Below are 17113 nucleotides of genomic sequence, written 5' to 3' on the forward strand. Positions count from 1 at the left end.
ATTGTACATTGCCATCTGTACAATGTGTGCACGGCCAATTTTTTGTACCGTATGTAAGCTTTCCGCATGGCACTGTATGGTTGGAGGACCTGATCTGAGAGATCCACACCCCCCATGTACCGATTGTAATCCAGGATACAATCTGGCTTTGGGACTTGTGTTGTGGTCCCACGAACAGTGACAAGGGTGTTGTTGTCACGGTGTATGGTGGTCAGGATAAGGACATCCCTTTTGTCCTTATACTTGACCACCAGCATGTTGTTGCTGCATTGGGCTCTGCTTTCCCCTTTTCTCAGCATTTGCCCAATTAGCGGCTTAGGGAGGCCTCGCTGATTTTTTCGCACGGTGCCACATGCAGCTGTACTTCTGGCAGAGAGGGCCTTGAAGAGTGGGACGCTGGTGTAAAAGTTATCAATCTAGAGGTGATAACCCTTATCCAGCAGTTGGTGCAGAAATTCCCACACAATTTTCCCACTCACCCCCAGGATGGGGGGGCATTCAGGGGGGTTAATCTTGGTGTCCTTCCCCTCGTAGACCCTAAATCTGTGGGTGTACCCTGAGGTACTCTTGCACAGTTTGTACAGCTTTGTTCCGTACCTGGACCTGTTACTGAGCAGGTACTGTCGGAATTTTAGCCTCCCTTTAAAGTGAACGAGAGATTCATCAATAGCGATGTCCCTCTGAGGTGTGTATGCCTCAGCAAATGTTCTGCTGAAGTGTTCAATCATTGGCCAAATTTTATATAGACGATCAAATTTTGGATCGTCTCGAGGAGGACATTGTGCATTATCACTAAAATGCAAAATTTTTTGGATCCCTTCAAATCGTGTCCTTTTAATGGCCATGTGGAATACCGGTGTACTGTAGAGAATACCAGTACTCCAGTATTGCCAAAGCTTTGGCTTTCTGATTATGCCCATATGCAGCACAAGTCCCCAAAATGTCATCATCTCTGCTGCATTTACGGGGGTCCATCTGGCGTATGATGACGTGGGATTTTGGATGAAAAATTGTTGGGCATACAGGTTCGTCTGGCCACCATAAGATTTATTATTTCATCACTGAAAAAGAATTTGAAGAAGTCAATTTCAGTGAGGCCAGTGGTGTCAAACTGGATTCCTGAGCTGCTGCTGAAATCCAGAATGACGGGCTGAAAATTTTTAGGGGGTGCAATCCATACAGGATCGATTGCTGCAGGAGTTGCCTGGGCCCTACGGCGCCTTGTTGGGGGTCCTTCCTCACCAGATGATGAGGAGGAGGAGGAATAGAGGAATGTGGGATCTTGCTCACTGGCTGTATCCGTGTCGGACGCAAGGATGGCGTAAGCCTCCTCTGGTGAATAGCGCCTTCTTGACGAATGGGCCATTTCTATTTTTTTCCCAAACCCTGGGGATGTGTGTGTAAGTGGTGCTTTTACACGTGTGATGTGTGGGGCTTGTGTATAAATTTACCCTACGCAACTAAATCTTTTTTTTGCAAAAGAAAAAAACGAACGCCACTAACAGTGTGATGTACGGTCCCCTAATGAACGTGCTAAAAATTAGACGACGCAACTATTCTTTTTGCAAAAGAAAAGCGAATGCCACTAACAGTGTGACGTACGCTCCCCTAATGCACTCGCTAAAAATTAGACGACGCAACTAATTATTCTTTGTACAAAAGAAAAAACGAACGCCACTAACAGTGTGACGTACGCTCCCCTAATGCACTCGCTAAAAATTAGACGACGCAACTAATTATTCTTTTTACAAAAGAAAAAACGAACGCCACTAACAGTGTGACGTACGCTCCCCTAATGCACTCGCTAAAAATTAGGCGACGCAACTAATTATTCTTTTTACAAAAGTAAAAGCGAACGCCACTAACAGTGTGACGTACGCTCCTCTAATGCACTAGAGATTATCCGGCGATAGCAGATTTTTTTTATACAAAAAAGACGCTACCTCCCTACCTATAAAACTACTCTGTACAATTTTTTTTTTCTAAAAGATGATCGGTTGTCACTAACTCTGTGACGCCGGCTACACTAACACGCTAGCACTAAACTACTCTGTACAATTTTTTTTTCTCTAAAAATAAGGCCGGTCGTCATTAACGCTGTGACACCAGCTAATCTACATCTATAACTACACTGTACTAACTACTATTATTTTTTTGTAAAAAAAAAAAAATCGGACATCGCTTAGACTGCAATGTCCGCTACGCTAACTAAGCTAAAAAAAGAAAAAGTCCTGTGGCACAGTCTCTGATCAGCAGCGATACTGATCAAAGCACTGTGGACACAGGAAGAGCACGAATGCTCTGCACGGGACGCCGCTCACAGGAAAAAAAAGTGCGCTAAAAATTAAATTGTAGGGGGGGAGGGTGGTACTGGAACAGGGATGGGGGGAGGTCACCAAACACTGACGCCGGCTACACTACCTTGTTACGTCTAAAACTACACTTTACTAACTACTTTTTTTTTTTCTAAAAAAACGAAGAAAGTCACTTAGACTGCGATGTCCGCTACGCTAACTAGCTAAAAATAAAAGTCCTGTGGCGCAGTCTCTGATCAGCAGCGATACTGAACAGAGCGCTGCAGACACAGGAAGAGCACGAATGCTCTGCGCGGGACGCCACGCACAGTAAAAAAGGTGCAAAAAAACTGCGTCAAAAAATTCAATTGGAGGGTGGGGGAGGGGGAGGGGTACTGGAACAGGGATGGGGGATGGCAAAGGGGTGGGGGAGGTGCTGCTGCTGTGATCACAGGCCTCACACAGCAGGCAGATGGCAGCAGAGAGCACAGCAGGAAGCTGGAGCTGGACGCTGAAGATGGAGGCAGGAGATCGCAGGGACGATCGCACTGGTGGCCACCAATGGAATCTTTTCTCAGGTTAGACAGAGGGGCTTAGACCACCGCTCTGCACGCCAAATCTGAGGTAAAGATGGCGTGCAGGGCGGTGATCCCTATTTTAAACTAAACCCTTTGGTGCTGATTGGCTAGAAGCTATTGTTCAGCCAATCAGCGCCATAGGGGGTTAATCAGGTGAGGTGACGTGGCGATCACCCCATCTACTGTGACGGCTGTGATTGGTGTGATGTCACACAGCACCAATCACAGCCTGTCACATGCTTTTTTTTTTTACTTTATTGTCATGTCGCTGTGATTGGCTGGTCAGAATTGATCAGATAACCACAGCGATCGCCGAAGCAGGGGAGGGGGGCGGTGCAGCCCCCCAGGGCTACGTGCAGAGATGGTCTGCGGTCAGGGACAGCAGCCATCGGAACCCGATCACCGCGCAATGCCACGCAGTGACCGGAAAGTGGCGGCGCCGTACTAGCACTGCGGCTGGCACAAATGCAGCGCCCGCAGCGCAGTACTAGTACGGCGCAAGGCACGAAGGGGTTAAATGGGTAGATGAAGGGATCCCATATTTAGGTGTAGTTCATACACACTCTAAACAGCTTATAGAGAGAAACTTCTCAAACCTCCTGAAAGAGAGCAAGTTAGAATTAGATGAATTTCAATCTATTCCAGCTTCTTGGATAGCCAGGATCAATATTTTTAAAATGATGGTGCTCCCTAAGATTTTATATTATTTTAGGTGTATTCATAATAATAATAATAATAATAATCTTTATTTTTATAAAGCGCTAACATATTCCGCAGCGCTTTACAGTTTGCACACATTATCATCGCTGTCCCCAATGGGGTTCACAATGTACATTCCCTAACAGTATTTCTTTGGAATGTGGAAGGAAACCGGAGAACCCGGAGGAAACCCACACAACCACGGAGAGAACATACAAACTCCTTGCAGATGTTGTCCTTGGTGGGATTTGAACCCAGGACCCCAGCGCTGCAAGGCTGCGTATTCCAGTCAAAGTTCTAATTAGATTTCTCTCTTCTCTTCAAAAAATGGCTTTTCAGTTTATTTGGGCTCATAAAAGACCAAGGGTGGCTAGAAAGTTGATGTATTACTCGTATGATGCAGGAGGGATGGGAGTCCCTAACTTGCTTGCATACCATAGGGCGGTAGTCCTCGTTGGGGTAAGAGACTGGTGGCTAATGGATAATGCTCAAAAGTGGCTACAGAGTGAAGCATTTTATGCTTGTAGGGGCTCAACCCGTCTTACACTAGAAAGTGAGACGATTAAGAAAACTTTACCCCACCCCTCCCGACGATGGCGGTCACTATAGACTATTGGGGACAAATAGCCTCGAAGTAATTAAAAATCCCCTTCACCGATGTGTCTTTGAAAGCTCTTGAGCAGCATATCCCTTACATTGGTCTGCATAACTGGATGCAGGGGTTGAACCTATTCAGAATTTGATGGATGGTGCTCTGAACCTCCTCCCCTCTGACCAACTGTCCTCAAAACATCCAATTATACGACACCTATTTTATCAGTATTTGCAAATTAGGCATCTGATCCATACATCACCAGAGTTGTTGTTTTTTAAGACTCCCTTGGACCACAGGGCTAATGGGTATATTCTAAGGGTACCGTCACACTAAAACGACGCTGCAGCGATACGACAACGATGTCAATCGCTGCAGCGTCGCTGTTTGGTCGCTGGAGAGCTGTCACACAGACAGCTCTCCAGCGACCAACGATCCCGAAGTCCCCGGTAACCAGGGTAAACATCGGGTTACTAAGTGCAGGGCCGCGCTTAGTAACCCGATATTTACCCTGGTTACCAGCGTAAACGTAAAAAAAAAAAAAAACACTACATACTTACATTCCTGTCGCGTCGCTCGGCGCTGTGCTTCTCTGCACTGACAGTGAGCGCCGGACAGCTGGAAAGCAGAGCGGTGACGTCACCGCTGTACTTTACGGCTGGCCGCCGCTCACCAGTCAGTGCGGGAAGCTGAAGGCGAGGGACATGACCAGACACCGGGAATGTAAGTATGTAGTGTTTTTTTTTTTACATTTACACTGGTAACCAGAGTAAATATCGGGTTACTAAGCGCGGCCCTGCGCTTAGTAACCCGATGTTTACCCTGGTTACCAGTGAAGACATCGCTGAATCGGCGTCACACACGCCGATTCAGCGATGTCAGCGGGAGATCCAGCGACGAAATAAAGTTTCAAACGATCTGCTACGACGTACGATTCTCAGCGGGGTCCCTGATCGCAGTAGCGTGTCAGACACAGCGAGATCGTAAGGATATCGCTGGAACGTCACGGATCGTGCCGTCCTAGCGACCAAAATGCCACTGTGTGACGGTACCCTAAGACTGGAGTCAGGATCTAGAGAGATTTCTATCCTATATAGTGCTTTGAATACACCAGCTGCTGATACTAAATTACCATATATGATTTGGTGGGATGGGGAGCTAGGCATATCCCTTGACCTGGAGCCATGGAGGGAGGGTTTAAGAGAGGTGCAAACAGTATCAACTTGCCTAAATCACCTGGAACAGTTAAAAAAGTGCACTTAAGGTGGTACCAATGTACGCCGCACTTAGCTCATTTTGGTCCTAACCAATCTCAGTTGTGTTGGAGAGGTTGTGGGCAAAGGGGGACACTGTCCCAAAGACGTGACACATGTGGACAATATTAAAGTTTTGTGGAAGTAATGACAAATCAGCGCGCACTCTGTCTTGATACCTCGCCCCCGTGTCAGCGCGCAAAATGCATGATGAGAAGGAGGACAATGTAATTGCGCCCATTACCATGGCAATGCAGCAGGGCCCGCAGTAGCACAGGGTCAAGACAGCATAATAATATTCCCTTTGCCTGTCATGGGTTGTAATGTTATGGTTGATGAGTATATGTACTATTTTCCTCCCAAGTTTTTTTCAGTGCCCTGCTGCTAAGATTTTGCTCCAAGTTGTAGAATCCAGGCTAGGAGCCATCATGCTTATGTAAAAAAAAGTATATATTTCAGAGACCCTGTCAGCCAAATTAGATCATTTTAAGACCTAAGAAGAAATGTATAGGCTTGGGGAAACTTGCCAATAAGTGTTCAAATTACTTTCAGCACCACAACAGGGAAAATTTGTCAAAAGTGTGTATAATCCAGGACATGTCATCCTGAGTTAGAGAAGCCTTTGTCCACTCTGGCCAATAGATGAAGAAACTAAAGAGAAAACCTCTATTAACTCAGAATTCTTGAATATGATATTTAGAATGGGATATCACAACCAGAAAACCCCTTTAGCTTGTCCAACTTTCTAGTGACAGTAAGATGACTCTGTTCATCCTATTCCAATCTATACAACAAAGCTCACAAATAAGCTGCAACAAACAGGAAAAGTCAATTTATTGTATGTGGTCTAGTGTCCAATAAAAAAAACTGTGATATGGCATTATATTTAAGCATTTTCTATAGAAAAACAACAAAATTATAATAGCCTGATATGTTTTTATAATATATTCACTTAAAGGGAATGTGTCAGCAGGTTTTTGCTATGTAATCTGGCAGCAGCATGATGTAGGAACAGAGACCCCGATTCCAGCAATGTGTAACTTGGTTTACTGGGTTCAGCAGTTGTGATACACTAACAGTTTTCTTGGCTGCAGAGCTCAGAACCCTGTATAACCCAGCTCAAACCACTGATTGGCTACTTCCTCTATACACTCTGCCAATCAGTGCTGGGGGCGTGGCTGGACCAGGAGGCACAAGACATCTAGTCCTGTAGTGATAATCTCCTGCTGATAAAAAATACAGCCTAGTAAGTGACACATCCCTGGAATTAGGATCTCAGCCCCTACATAATGGTGATCTAAAATTATATAGCAAAAACTTGCTGACAGATTCCCTTTAACTATAGCTTTGGGCTTTAGGTAATTACACCCGTAATTGCTTATTTATTCTTTTTTTATTACAAAAATTAATTTTTGAATTATATCGTGTATTGTAGATAATTATAAATGTTGGATAGATATATTTAATTCCAGGTAACGGTGGTTATTATTACCAGTTGTATATATATTAAAGCCGGAATAGTAAATCTTAATTTCCTTTATGTACTTCAGATATATTAAACTTATATTAAACATTCCCTACAATGCAATAAATCCCTTATATCTGTGTATGAAATTGTTTACTCTTCCATTTCAAGGACTGCTCATAGATCCCAGCTAAATTATGCCTAAAGTGAGATGCTCGGACTCATTTGTTATAATTATTTGCTGCTGTAAAGTGAGATAATCAATTTTCTGTATTGCACCCTTGGTAATTGCAAGTGGCAAGTTAAATCCAAGGTCTCTGAAAACAATTCTGAACACTAATTAGTTTTTTCCTTTACCTTCTTTCAAGGGTTTATCTAGAGGACATGTATTTTTACTACTAATGGATAGACTTTAGGCTAATAAAATGTGACTGTCACTATGTTAGGGGTATTGAAGATGGAAATATTATGTACAAAATAAATCATCATGTTAATTTATTATATATATAAAATGTATGCCATGCGGTAAATTATGAAGACTGATGAAATCACAGAGATGGTGTAGAGCCATAGGAAGGTCAGAACTTGTATTCATGTGACTACTGTCATAAAATATACTGGACCACGGAGCAATGGAAGAAGGTCACCTCGACTGATTATATTTACAACAAATGTATGATCGAATGTTGGGGAATAGATGCCTCCAGAATGCACAAGTCACCCTGCACAAATTGTTCTGGAATGGTTATAGGAACATGACAAAGAGAACAAAGGTGATGACTTGTCTCCACATCCTCCAGACCTCAATCCAATTGATCATCTTTGAGATGTGCTTGAAAAACAAGTTCGATCTACTAGGGAGCAATTTACAGGATCTGCTAACATCTTGGTGCCAGACTCTACAGAACATATTCAGAGGTGTAGAGTCCATTCTTCAGTGGATCAAATCTATTTTGGTACTGTAAGGGTGTCCTACATATTAAGTAGCACTCATATCAAAGTTTGTATCCTCTTAATATATTATTAATATTATATAGCACTGTGTACTTACAATTGCTCATTTTGCTTTTCTACCCAGTTAATTCTTCTCTTTTCCAATAGGTCTATGATTAAAAACTGACTAGCCGAATTCTTGTAAGATCTATGTAGAGACAGGAGGTCAATCTTCCCTGCATGAGGCTTAAGTCACTGCTAAAGTCCATGGCGGGGGGGAGGAGGAGAGGAACAGCTGGGTCAAAATTTGAAGAGAATTATAAATGCAGGGACAAGTGACTTCCTATTTCTACATAGAGCAGAGAAAATAGAAGAATTAGCTGGGTAGAAAGGCAAAATGAGCAATTGTAAGAAAAGTGCTATAGAATGATTGCAATATATTAAGAAGATAAAAACTGACTCTAGCTGAATCCTTCTAAGCTCTATGTAGAAACAGGAGGTCAATTTTCCCTGCATAAGTCTTAAGTCACTGCAAAAGTCACTCAGGAGAGAGGAGGGAGCAGCTGTGTTAGAAGTTGGTGAAGGGAATGATTCATGCAGGGAAAAGAGACTTCTTGTTTCTACATAGAGCAGAGAAAAGAGACGACTTAACTGTGTTGAAAGGCAAAATGTGCAATTGTATGTACACTGTTATACAATATGATGACTGCAATATATAACAAGGATAAAACCTTAGATGGGAGGAGTGCTTCTTTAATTATCTTATCATTTCACATGGAAGTCATAGATTGGTGTCCCCCTACAAGAATAAGAGCAAAGACCCAATAAGTAGGAAGCTCTCGTACGCCGGCCAGCATTTAATACGATAGAGGTTCCAAAAATCAGCACAAGGTAAATCTGGACAGATTACGGAGGTCGTGATAATCTGTGTAAACAATTCTGGACACTTAAAGGAGTTTTTTTAATCTCATAAAGCAATGATATATCTCAAAGAAGCTCCAAAGCAGAAGTCAAAGTGTTGACCCGGTTGTGGTTCTGGATCACAACAGGGCAACTTCACCTTGAAGTCCTTTTCTCTTTTACACTTATGCTTCCTAAGCCTTAGAGTAAATATCCAATATTGAACATTAGTTTGTGTTTTTGTTTTTTTAATAGCTCCACAATTTTGTACTTATTAATTTTTCTTTACTGTATCTCTCAATTGGAAGAATAGAGTTAAAAGATACTAGACTGGCTACATGTTGTTCCGGGCTCACCTGGATACGTGGATTTTGTAAGGTGTATGTCAGACAACATGGCCCTTAGGGGATGGCACACTGAGTAGAACTTGCTTGATGTCATGTGGGTCATCAAAGACCAGGACAGCAGGGTAAGCAGAATGGCAAGCAGATAAGTGCAGCAGGAGATACCAAAAGACAGAAAGCCAGGTGTAAAGATGTATAGTCAGTCCTGGACTTGAAGCAAACATGGGTTTACTATCAGAAGACAGAAGGTCTTTGGAAGGGACGTAGGCAACAATTAAGAACAGAGAAACTGAATACTTGTATGGAAGATACGCAATGTTGCAGCAACATTTGTAGTGTGAAACCCACCAGAGAAGTGTGTTATGCCTACAGCAGATGAATGGTTAACTGTATATCTGAGCCAGGAAGTAAATGCAGATACTTGAGAAACAAACAGGGGTTGCTCATGGAGATGACTGTGAGAAATAGATTTTGAGACAAATTTGAAAGCCCACGGTAGCTGAAAATAAAGCTTATTGAATACTCAGAAACTAATAGTTGTTTCAGTCTTAGAAGGTCTTGGGTGATGCCACAGGAGTTGACTGGGCTAGTAGAAAAAGCTGGAGTGGAACACAACAAAGGGCGGAGAAGGGGCAGGGCCCCATCGCTCCAGGCAAGAAATGAGAACAATACCTGTAGCCACCAATGGGGGGAGCTCATGAGCTTAGTGCATGCAGTATTATTATTGAGATCAGTAGTTAAACATTATGGAGTAAGGTTCCCCTGGCAATGGCTGTTTCAGTCTATATGCAGGGAAGTTGAAAAACTCAAGCAGAAGAACAGATCTCCGAACCCAGTAAAGATATATTAGAAAATCAATCTGCACAGGTGGACAGACACATAGAAGGAAGTGTACTGAATCATGGGACTGTATCCTTGTTTATGTTGTACTTCTTTTGGCAGTAATGAGCCCCGTGTACCAGTTCTCTTTGATCATTTGATAAGGGAGCAACCCACTGAGCAGGATCCTTCTTCCTATTATACAGGGAAGGTTATAACAGTTATATGAAAATGTTTGGGCACCCCTATTAATCTTAAGCTTAATGTTTTATAAAAATAGTTTTTTTTTGCAACAGCCATTTCAGTTTCATATATCTAATAACTGTTGGACACAGCAATGTTTCTGCCTTGAAATGAGGTTTATTGTACTAACAGAAAATGTGCAATCTGCATTCAAACAAAATTTGACAGGTGCATAAGTATGGGCACCCTTATCATTTTCCTGTTTTAAATACTCCTACCTACTTTTTACTGACTTACTAAAGCACTTTTTTTGGTTTTCTAACCTCATTGAGCTTTGAACTTCATAGCCAGGTGTATGCAATCATGAGAAAAGCTACTAAAAGTGGCCACTTGCAAGTTGTTCTCCTGTTTGAATCTCCTCTGAAGAGTGGCATCATGGGCTCCTCAAAACAACTGTCTAATGATCTGAAAACAAAGATTATTCAACATAGTTGTTCAGGGGAAGGATACAAAAAGCTGTCTCAGAGATTTAACCTGTCAATTTCCACTGTGAGGAACATAGTAAGTAAATGGAAGAACACAGGTACAGTTCTTGTTAAGGCCAGAAGTGGCAGGCCAAGAAAAACATCAGAAAGGCAGAGAAGAAGAATGGTGAGATCAGTCAAGGACAATCCTCAGACCACCTCCAGAGAGCTGCAGCATCAACTTGCTGCAGATGGTGTCGCTGTGCATCGGTCAACTATACAACGCACTTTGCAGAAGGAGAAGCTGTATGGGAGAGTGATGCGCAAGAAGCCGTTTCTGCAAGCACGCCACAAACAGAGTCGGCTGAGGTATCCAAAAGCACATTTGGAGAAGCCAATTTATTTTTGGAAGAAGCTCCCGTGGACTGATGAAACCAAGATTGAGTTGTTTGGTCATACAAAAAGGCGTTATGCATGGCGGCCAAAAAACACAGCATTCCAAGAAAAACACTTGCTACCCACAGTAAAATTTGGTGGAGGTTCCATCATTCTTTGGGGCTGTGTGGCCAATGCCAGCACCGGGAATCTTGTTAAAGTTGAGGGACGCATGGATTCCACTCAGTATCAGAAGATTCTTGACAATAATGTTCATGAATCAGTGACAAAGTTGATGTTACACAGGGGATGGATCTTTCAGCAAGACAATGATCTAAAACACCGCTCCAAATCTACTCAGGCATTCTTGCAGAGGAACAATTACACTGTTCTGGAATGGCCATCCCAGTCCCCAGACCTGAATATCATTGAACATCTGTGGGATCATTTGAAGAGGGCTGTCCATGCTTGGCGACCATCAAACTTAACTAAACTGGAATTGTTTTGTAAAGAGGAATGGTCAAAAATACCTTCATCCAGGATCCAGGAACTCATTAAAAGGAACAGGAAGCGACTAGAGGCTGTTATTTTAGCAAAAGGAGGATCTACTAAATATTAATGTCATTTTTCTGGTGGGGTGCCCATAGTTATGCACCTGTCAAATTTTGTTTGAATGCAGATTGCACATTTTCTGTTAGTACAATAAACCTCATTTCAAGGCAGAAACATTACTGTGTCCAACAGTTATTAGATATATGAAACATATGAAACTGAAATAGCTGTTGCAAAAAAAACAATTTTTTTTATAAAACATTAAGCTTAAGATTAATAGGGGTGCCCAAACTTTTTCATATAACTGTATATTAGATGGTTTCTTGCTAATGAGTGTACATTATTTTCAGATCCATTAATTTTTCACGTCGCAGCAAAAAAATGTATTGAAAAACTTCTCCTATTTCACCTGTTGAACAAAAATAATCAGTGCAAAGTTTACTCAATAATAACAGACGCCTGCTTCCTGAAAATAGATTTTTTAAGAGAATATAAACGACTCTCTGATTACATTATCTACGCTCTAGGCATTTGTTTTACTAATGTGTACACTTGGAAGGGACCGGTGGAGATGTATAAATCTTCCATCGCTGCAAATCCTGATCGGTATTATATTCTCTAGATGGGAACACAATAAGTGCATGTATTTACTTTTACATGTTGCACGGTTCGGGGCGCTACTTCTGAGTCTTAATACACTGTCCTACACATAAAGATTAATGTGGAGGAGACAAGGACGTTAATGGATTTCTTGTTTGTACATCTCATTCCTCCCTGAAGAGAAATATAATACTGTCATTCAGGCTTCTGGATCACACTGCAATATTTACAGGGCTATTTTCCAATAAACCTTTTGTATCAATTATGATTTTCAAGATATCTGCTTGCTGTCAGTTAATAGGACCCTTTGTTGTTAATTTCTAGTGAAGAACAATCTTTCCTGGTAATGAGACAATCACATAGATATGAAGACATAGATGTGATACATATACTGCACCCATGAGTTCATCACAGATATAGCAAAGTATTACAGAAAATTAGTCACCAGATTTTTGCTATGTAATCTGAAAGCAGCAAAATGTAGGGGAAGAGATCCTGATTCCACTGATGTATCACTTACAGCTTACCTGGTATAGTTTTGATAGCATTGTTGTTTTCTCTGCTGCAGATCTAGTAGTGCTCTGAATGCTGAGCCCTGCATAACCCCACCTACACTACTGATTGACAGCTTTCTGCCTATGTGTGGCGCCCCAGGGTCATGGTCGTCACAGTAGCATTGCTTTCCTCACGGGGAGAGTAATGTTACCCTTGAAGGCAAGAAGGGATAACTATAACCAGGTACCACCAACATGCAACACATTCACAGGCCACCAGTGGGAGCTTTTGATCCTACATACTAGGTGACTCCCCATATATATATATATAACTGGTAGTCTGTAGGGAAAGTCAGTGAGTTCTTGCCAGGAAACAGACTGGATCAGTCTGAGGCAGCAGAGGGTTTACGGAGCTGTGTAGCCACAGTGCAGCAGCTCCTGGAAAGAGACATTAAGAAAGCCGAATACATTGCAGAGAGTGTGCAGGAGAGCAAAGCACAGGAGAGAATACCAGAAGAAGACCAGCCCAGAGCAGGCTGCCTCCTTCTGAGGTGCAGAGACCGGTAGCCAAACATCAAGGTTGTAAGGACCTCTATGACTTATATCAGAGACCGGCAGGACAGCTGAACTCCACGTTACCTGTCCGACCTAACACCCAGGAGGCACGCTGGCACCCCTCAGAGGCCCGGGGCGTGTTAGAGTCCCTATAAACAGCCTCAAACCACCAGTCATACGGGTTATGTTCTATCCTATCCAGGGGACAGAGAGAGAGAGATAACATCTGTGAGGACCTTATGGAAAGCCCTAGGCAGTAAGGGACTACAACACCACGGCGCTAGAGGAAGGCTTCTGATTTCCACCAGGATAAGGGGACTCCTAACTTGCCTCCAAGCCGGCCGGACCCTGCCTGCCCTGTGATCTGGTGCCCTGGACTGTGGCTGCCTGAAGTCGACAGTAAACAAGGTAAAGAGACTGCAAACCTGTGTCCTCATTCTTTACTGCGCCTTTCACCATCCTTCATCTACACGTCGGGAGCCTGGGTATATACTTCACCTGTGGGAAGTTATACCATCTAGCTGCAATATATCACAGAACAAATAATAAAGGTGCCAACAGAAAACAAAAATTCACAGCGAAGGAACACCATATACGAATAGAATAAGATACACAATAAAACTTAACATTTAATAATTTTCTTTATAATAAAAAACACGTACCACATACAACCTAAAACCAGTATCTACTGTTTGACACAGAGATATAAGGTAAAGATACAGGGTGCTCTCGATCCCTAGGGTCCCGACTATCTGTCCCCTACCTTGCCGCGGAGGTTGGCACCCTATATAACCTGCGCAATGGCGCCTCCGCTCAACGTAGGCTATCCCTAAATCGCCCTAATAGACCCTTACGTGCAAGAAAAAAATAAAAAAATCAAACAGCAGAGCATACACTCTTAAACTAACAATAACTAAAGATAAACGTATTGCACTACCCAGATACTAAAGTGCATATCCCAACACTTGTTTGGATGTTGCATAAATGGTAATAGGCAACAAACTAAGGAAGCCTATATCAGCACCCTAGTTCCCCCTACCTGCCAGTGGGGGTTGGCACCCTAAGATCCTGCGCAAATGGCGCCCCCACTCCACGTAGTCTACCCCTATTAAAACCCTAGGCTACTTGTAAGGGGATAACAAAATACTATATAAGATGTACAGTTAGGGGCAAAAAACAATACTCAATAAGAAAAAAACATAACAAATCCCAAAATGGCACTCCAAACAGTGTAAATAAAATAAACAAAATCCAAAACGTGCAATACCAAGAATAAAATTCTCTTTAAAGTATGAAAATCTCGACGCGTTTCCCTGAAATCAGTTCATCAGGAGACATACTTATAGGCATTTAAGAGAACTTATCTGAGTGACGATTCAGGAAGATAAGGATCACACTCTAACCCATTTACATGCGGTGGGGAACAATGTCCATCCAGTACCACAGAACTAGATCAGCTGCAGTTTGGATGTTTTATATAGAAGGTGTCGGTACCGTGTTCCTTGTTTGAATCCCAGATTTGATATAATTCCCTTGATCCATTGCCCTTAATGGGGTTTGATCGCTATCTTTAATTAGATTTCATCTATTCATATTTTTTCTAATATAACCTAGGCTGGAAAGTCAGGAGGTTTTAATCTTTTCTACCTTTTTTGTTAGTTACTCCTCAATTTATATGCATATATAAAAAGTTCTTCTGGGAGTGCGCTAGCGCGCTCTGTACATGGTGCAATTTCGCCCGTGGGAGGGCATTGAGATGTTTTTCTTTTTAAGAAACTTTAAAACATCATTTATCAGCATACACTGGATTAGTCTTATTCTTTATTAAATGTGCGCTATGCTCTTATGCGATTGCGCACTGTGGAACGCTGTGGTGGGTCGCATATTGAAGTGATGACACAGGTACGCTGTGCTCTTGTGCGACTGTGCACTGTGTAATGCAGTAACTCCAGGAGTTTGGACGCAGGTACGTTGTGCCCTTATGCGACTGCGCACTGTGGAACGCAGTGTTGAATCGTAATTGAATGATTTCATATCCCCGGAAGTGATGACACAGGTACGCTGTGCTTTTGTGCGACTGCGCAATGTGGAACGCAGTGAATCGCATTTGTAGAAGTCCGTTACTCCAGGAGTGATGACGCAGGTATGCTGTGTTCTTATGTGACTGCGCGCTGTGGAACGCAGTGAACCGCATATGGAGGAGTTTATAACCCCGGAAGTGATAACACTGGCTCACTCTTCCGTGCCTTTTTAATAAGCTCAAAATTAAATGAGTATAGTCTCGCTTACAGCGCAATAACGCCTTACATCTGTGAGATACCAGGACGCTGGGATATCTGAAGGCACTCGAGGGTCCATTAGAGTAATGAGTCACATGACACTGTGAGGCTAAACTATGACCCCAGAAGTACCGTTTAGGCCGGAAAGAGCGGGGAAATCAGAGCTAACAAGAAGGTATTTGTTCTATATAAGCTGGTCACACTACCTGCAACATAGGGCTGATCTAGTTCTGTGGTACTGGATGGACATTGTTCCCCACCGCATGTAAATGGGTTAGAGTGTGATCCTTATCTTCCTGAATCGTCACTCAGATAAGTTCTCTTAAATGCCTATAAGGGTACCGTCACACTATACGATTTACCTACGATCACGACCAGCGATATGACCTGGCCGTGATCGTAGGTAAATCGTAGTGTGGTCGCTGGGGAGCTGTCACACAGACAGCTCTCCATCGACCAACGATGCCGAGGTCCCTGGGTAACCAGGGTAAACATCGGGTAACTAAGCGCAGGACCGCGCTTAGTTACCCGATGTTTACCCTGGTTACAAGCGTAAAACTAAAAAAAAACAAACAGCACATACTTACATTCTGGTGTCCGTCAGGTCCCTTGCAGTCTCTGCTTCCCGCACTGTGACTGCCGGCCGTAAAGTGAAAGTGAAAGCACAGCCGCTGTGCTCTGCTTTCACTTTACGGCCGGCAGTCACAGTGCTGGAAGCAGACGGCAAGGGACCTGACGGACACCAGAATGTAAGTATGTGCTGTTTGTTTTTTTTTAGTTTTACGCTTGTAACCAGGGTAAACATCGGGTAACTAAGCGCGGTCCTGCGCTTAGTTACCCGATGTTTACCCTGGTTACAAGCGAACGCATCGCTGGATCGCATCGCTAGATCGGTGTCACACACACCGATCTAGCGATGACAGCGGGAGATCCAGCGATGAAAGAAAGTTCTAAACGATCTGCTACGACGTACGATTCTCAGCAGGATCCCTGATCGCTGCTGCGTGTCAGACACAGCGATATCGTAACGATATCGCTGGAACGTCACGAATCGTACCGTCGTAGCGATCGAAATGTTATAGTGTGACGGTACCCTAAGTATGTCTCCTGATGAACTGATTTCAGGGAAACGCGTCGAGATTTTCATACTTTAAAGAGAATTTTATTCTTGGTATTGCACGTTTTGGATTTTGTTTATTTTATTTACACTGTTTGGAGTACCATTTTGGGATTTGTTATGTTTTTTTCTTATTGAGTATTGTTTTTTGCCCCTAACTGTACATCTAATATAGTATTTTGTTATCCCCTTACAAGTAGCCTAGGGTTTTAATAGGGGTAGACTACGTGGAGTGGGGGCGCCATTTGCGCAGGATCTTAGGGTGCCAACCCCCACTGGCAGGTAGGGGGAACTAGGGTGCTGATATAGGCTTCCTTAGTTTGTTGCCTATTACCATTTATGCAACATCCAAACAAGTGTTGGGATATGCACTTTAGTATCTGGGTAGTGCAATACGTTTATCTTTAGTTATTGTTAGTTTAAGAGTGTATGCTCTGCTGTTTGATTTTTTTATTTTTTTCTTGCACGTAAGGGTCTATTAGGGCGATTTAGGGATAGCCTACGTTGAGCGGGGGCGCCATTGCGCAGGTTATATAGGGTGCCAACCTCCGCGGCAAGGTAGGGGACAGATAGTCGGGACCCTAGGGATCGAGAGCACCCTGTATCTTTACCTTATA

The sequence above is a fragment of the Ranitomeya imitator genome, chromosome 1, assembly GCF_032444005.1.
Source record: "Ranitomeya imitator isolate aRanImi1 chromosome 1, aRanImi1.pri, whole genome shotgun sequence".
Taxonomy (NCBI): domain Eukaryota; kingdom Metazoa; phylum Chordata; class Amphibia; order Anura; family Dendrobatidae; genus Ranitomeya; species Ranitomeya imitator.